This window comes from Parasteatoda tepidariorum, chromosome 2 (genome assembly GCF_982258835.1).
Source record: "Parasteatoda tepidariorum strain Cologne lab strain chromosome 2, Ptep-v5.0, whole genome shotgun sequence".
Classification (NCBI taxonomy): domain Eukaryota; kingdom Metazoa; phylum Arthropoda; class Arachnida; order Araneae; family Theridiidae; genus Parasteatoda; species Parasteatoda tepidariorum.
Genome location: NC_141756.1, coordinates 58291677 through 58297676, shown reverse-complemented (window position 1 = coordinate 58297676; position 6000 = coordinate 58291677). Strand labels below are relative to the sequence as shown.

The 6000-nt window shown below is 26.9% G+C and overlaps 1 long non-coding RNA gene across 3 annotated transcripts in view; it reads left to right on the top strand.

Annotated features, from left to right (window-relative positions):
* The first annotated feature begins 1329 nt into the window (after positions 1-1329).
* LOC139425001 (uncharacterized) overlaps positions 1330-6000 on the top strand; it is a 168263-nt gene continuing 163592 nt past the window's right edge. Inside the window, exon 1 of one of the 3 annotated variants that reach the window (XR_015431391.1) lies at positions 1330-1619. This is a non-coding gene — a long non-coding RNA (uncharacterized LOC139425001). The remainder of the gene's footprint in view (positions 1620-6000) is intronic. The other 2 variants (XR_011636152.2, XR_015431392.1) reach the window with 2 other exon arrangements.

Here is a 6000-nt window from a genome sequence, read left to right as displayed (position 1 = left end):
GTATTTTCCGGTGGTTGAAACTAGAACTATATTTTTTTTTTCATTTCAGAATTCTTTTTTCCCCCAAAGTTTCATGAATATCGTATACATCATATCCTCCGTCAACCAGAACAGATTCTATGGTGGTTTAAACAGGGTAATTTAAATTAAAACCACACTTAATAGGCTACAGCAATTAGCACGAGAAATAATTCCAATGAAACCTTTTACTATTTTGAAGTAGTTATATTTTGTTTTATTATGGTTCGTATAAACTACAATTTAAAGCATTTAGTTATAAGAAGAATAGTAAACAGATTTACGAAAACATTGGGAGAAAGCTTGATCATGGTCGGGTGATGTGTGCAGCATGAAACCTCATTAATGATGTATATTTGTTCGAAAGTTAAACTTTTTATTTTAATAAATTGTTCTTAAATTAGCACATGGTCATATATTATATCATAAAAAATCGTGTTAAGAAAACTCAAAATGGTTTTATTCAAAAGAGGTTTACTAAAAAACATTGTTCTTTTAAATTTTTTTAAATTTAAGAAGTAGCATTTTTTCAAAGTTAAAATGTGCCGAATTTAAAATTATTTAAAAATGCGAAAATTAGTCTACATTACGAACTAAACTGCCGTACGAGAAGTTTATTTTGTTTAAGAGAAAATGTTAAGAAAAATGTAATTTTAAACAGATATTTAGAAGTGTCAAAGCACTCCATTTAAAAACAAATACTAAACGACAAAACGAAATTTTGATTCATAAAATTTTCCCTTAACATTTTCACTTGCATAATGTTTTTTTAAAAAATATATATGGTACTAAATTTTTTATCTGCTCAGATTTTGAGTAATTGTAACATAAATTTCATCTATATAACTAAGTCTAAAATGAAAAATAACTAAAAAAAAAATGAGACTTTAAACAATAGTGAATTGACAATCTAGTTTCATGGTTGAAATACAGATACTAAGTTTTAAAAAGGCAACCAACACTTGCAGTGAGTAAAACATAACACCGCTTATTTGAAAATATACGATACCTATTTTTTTAAAAAGTTACAATTGCTATATTAGTTTTAAAAGCTTAACATTTCATCTTTAAGATTTTATTAATTTAAAAAAAAGTGTAGCCAACCTTAGTTTGCTATCGACTTTTCAGAAATTCAACAATTATTTGATTGTTTCCCACCTCTGTACTACCTTCTTTAAGATCTGTAACAAATCTGAAGTGTATTTGAAAACAGACTGGGTATTATTGGAAGAAAAATAGAAGTTTGGCGTTTGTTTGGCGGCATAACACCAAAATTGTGGCGCAGTTTCTCTCTTGGCTACATTTCGTTTTGTTCTACTCCCATCAGAATCTGCTAGCAAGAGGATGAATCAGAAGTGCTCCGACTGTCCATCGACTTAGTGATACGTGCAACGAAGCATTTTCTGGACTGACCACGGATTTCGGGATCAACTTGGGAACTCCCGTTTTTCATCCGGGAAGGTCACGCCCGTTTTAGGGTTAATCGGAACTGGACTATGAATAGCTCTCGCCGCTGTGACCAGATTTTTCGATATGCGGCCGAATGGTTTTGGTTTCGTTTTTGGACTAAATATAAGTTTGGATAGTTAAATTGAAAAGTGGTAAGTTGTATAAACTTTATGTTTTAATTTTTTATTGATTTTTTTTCCAACATTTTTGTGGCTTTTCGCAACATTTTAATTTTTTGCAGTATGGGAAATTTTTAACTCAAAAATATCACTTTTTTAAAAAAATAAATTAAAATATTTTCTTCCTTGTTAGTTTCCTTACAAAAAGACTACTTCAACATTAGTTTTTATGTTTTAATCATAGCTCCTTAGAGATAAAATATCAATCTTCTTTGCTTTAATTTATTAAAAAAATATTTGTTAGCAATATATTATTGAGGATATTTTTATAAAATACAAATTTATCATATGCAAATTTATAACCTAATTTTTTTATTAAATGATATCCTGAAGTTTCAGTTTTGTACGAATGCAATCACATAAGTGTATCTTTTTAATTTGAATTTTACTCTTTAATGTTAATTTATTTGTTTTTTTTCTCTTTTTTTAAAATTAATTAATCAATTTTAATTAAGTATTCCCCTCGCTTTTCATATTTTAAAGACATTAAGCAGTCGTTAAATGTTAAAATAAATTCCTTTAAAAAAATGAGCATGCCTTTTTTCCGGATACGCTTATTTTCAATACTTTTTTTTCCTTTGATTTCAAATGTATGTAAATTCTCGATTGATTCATGGGAATAAATTGAACTATTGTTAATTGAGCTAGCAAAGAATCAAAAGTCTTAGAATTTTAATTTTTACGCATGCTAGCATAATTTTAAATATTTGAATAGGTTTTTTCAGTATGTACATTAGGTTTAGATTAACGTAATGGTAAAATTCTGCTTAGAATTTTTAATTTAATAGCTTATACGTATTGAAAATCAATACTCCTCTTAAGCAGTGCGGGGAATGCTTTCCCGTAATATATGCATACAAGTAAAAGTTTTCTTCCACTAATTTTCTTATCATAACGATTTTAACTAATCACAAACCTCGTGAGCTCTGTAGTTTTCGCTGTTTTTAATCCTTTAAACTTATATTATTCTTTTAGAAAAACATTCAGGATACTGCTGTAACTGTTCATATTATCCGCCTGTTTGAAATTAAATATTATATTTTACTCTTTTGCCTACTTGGGCGTTTCACAGAGAAATTTTTTTCTTGAAATAGATAATTATCAGTTTATATCGAGGGTGAAAATTTTGTGAATTATTCCATTGAAAATGATTTATTTTTTCAATAGGTTACGTAGCGTTTTTAAAAAAGTGCTTAAGGATGCTTTTTTATTTACTTTTTTTAGAAGCCATTAAAGGTGCTTTTTTATTCGGGGTTTGTAAAAAGTGCTTAATTTTCTGTCTTTTTTAAAGAGATTTTTTTTTCTTTCTCGTATCGATTCTTTCTAAATTACAAAATAATTCATAACTTTCACTGCAATATTTATCAGAGTTATTTTATCATGATTTTGTAAAGAGTTTGAAAATGTTTTTTAAATTTATTGATTTTAAATTGATAAATGAAAATCTTTAAACGATAGAAAAAAAATAATTTTTATTGCTGCACAGATCCTAATTATGATTTTCTTTTTTTGGAAAGTGATTAAAAATATTGTATGAGTGCTTTAAAATTACTTAAAAGGTGCTTATTTTTTGTTAAAAAATTCTTGCCTTATATATATATTACATTTAATATGATGCTACATCTTTTTATGGATTGCATGTAAAACTAAGCATAAGATCGAATAGTACATAGACTAATACTTTTTAAATAAAAAAAAGCAATGATTTGATACTTTTTATACATAAATTAAATAAATATATAAAAGTGCTAATGATATTTAAAAAAATTACTAAGCTTCTGCGTAGTTATAATAATTCCAACTTACTATTGCAATTCTTGGATGGATATGGAAGAATTGGATATGGACCGGTACCAAGAATTCTGTCTGACTAAAAAGCTTAAAACACGACAGCTATGTTACAATTGTTTCGATGCTATAAAACGACCAAATCACAAGAAAAAATGTATAAGTCGTAGTAAAATGACGATTGCTAACAGTTTCGTAAGACTTCAATAGCTTCTTAGCTTCTATAAGTTGTACTGTAAAAAATTGAAAGAATAAAAAAAAAACTGAAGAGTATAATCATACTGCATGAGAGTTTTTGACTTGGATGCGAATAATGAAAAAAGAAAAGAAGAAAATGTTTCAAATCAAAATTATCAAAAATTATAAAAAATCAAATTTTTATTGAATTTTTTCTTCTTTTAAATAATTTTCTTTTTTTTTAAAATAATATCCTTTTCTTTAAAAATAATTTTTTTTCTATCATTCTGTAATTTTTTCCATGTTTCTTCTACTTTTTTAACTTATTTTATGAGTTCTGTATACTTGCAGCTTATGCGCAGTAACTAAACCTTATTGATTTTCTTAATTTTCTTGGCTTTTTTTCTTTTTGTATTTTTATATATATATATATTCACCTAATATTCCGTTTCCACTTAAATTCCGTTTGATTTTCAACCCATTATGGATCAACAAAGCGAAGAACTTTATATTACATAGAAAATGTTATTGGTTTTAAATGTTATTGGTTTAAATGTTATTTTTTAATTTATGATGCATCTCAAAAATTGCGAGTAATGAAGTATGAAAAATATCAGGTAATTCCGCACTTTATTTCCTCATATTTCACCTAATTTCCATTCGATTTTTTACCAAACTTGGATCAACGATCCAACTTGCTGTGCTAGAGCTTCATATTTTTAGCCGTTATATTAGGATATTTCATTGAAATAGATAATGGTTCAACGTGTGTAATATACATGATTCGATAAATACGATTACATATGTGATAGATAAAAAAAACACGCGTAAGGAGTTATAATTTTTTTTTTGTTTTGTTTATTAGTCAATCAAACTTGGATCAACGAACCAACTCAGGTTAGAAATTTGTATTTTTAGCCGTTATTGTAGAATATTTCATAGGAATAGCTTCGAATTTTAGTCAACGATTTATCACAAAAAAAAAAAAAAAAAAAAAAACGCGGGTAATGAAATGTAAAAAAAATATATTTAAGCAAATTCCGCATGTTTTACCTGATTTTCATTTGATTTTTTTTTTTTTTTTTACCAAAAAATGAAATTTACCAAAAAAGGCTTCTTTTTGCATGAAAATAATATGTTTTACAAAAGAAAATTAGCAGAACATTATAGCTGGTCTCAACTACTTCCTCCGCAGCAATAAAAATATCTGTATTGTTCGTTTAATTTTTTTTTATTCTAGTGTTTGGTTCAAGATCTCCGTTTTTTTGTTATTTCATCTCTGTTCTATACAATGTTTTACCATGAGGAAATACTAACAGTTATAAATTGTGAAAAGGATAAGATGTTTTTAAAGGAACCAATTATATTATTCTAATTTTAGCAATTTACAAGTGGCTTTTAACTTTTACATACGCAACACAAATAGTCTGAATTTGTACAGTTGTATATGGTTACAGGACATGACTTGTCTGCACACTTATTGAAGATTAGTCAGCGTTTTTTCAATTTTAATTAAAATTTAATACATTAATGTTGTAACACTGATTATAGAGTTAAGTTAAATGTTAACATTAAAAAAAGACCGATAAAAGTTTGAACGTTTTTTTTTTCGATTGATAAAAAATATACGGAACACTGTCTTATTTTTCTGTTGACATTTAACAATGAAAATGATTTCACTGCCGATGAAAAATTAAAAATTATAATTTTTACAGATTTTCCTGTGAATATGAATAAAATTATTTTTTATGTATTCACATTTGGTACTGCATTGTAACAAATTCCGGTGTTAAGGGTGCAATCATCCGTAAAATTCATCTTATCGTAAAATCCATTTTCTACCTAAAATATTTTACCGTAATTTTTACAGTAATATTTATTTAATTAGAATGATTCAGTAGTTTTACGGTTATTATTATTTTAATAATTCCGGTATATCAGATTTTTTTTGTTCTGTCACGACATGTTTCGGTGAAAATGGATTTTACGGTAGAAAGTATTGGGACCTGATTGCCGGTACTTTTTACCGTAATTTGATCTGGAATATCTAACAGTTTAATATCTTTCAGGCATAGATACGTATTTACATAGTATTTTTGGCAAATGTATTAATTTTATGAGTCACGATTGAAAAAAAGAACGTGTAATTGCCCATGACCATATCCTGATAAAAAATGAACTATAAGTTGCAAATAACTATCTGTTATGTTGCAAAATCTACTTGCTCCAATAAAGCGGATGAATAAATAGATGCGTACAATATTAAAATGTCTGCACGGTTTCGTTTGTTAAGTGGTATAGGCGTTAGATCGTAACTAATATAGGAGTTGCGATACAATTGTATTATTGGCCTAAAAAAAGTTTAAATTATCAGGAAATGCATTAAGTT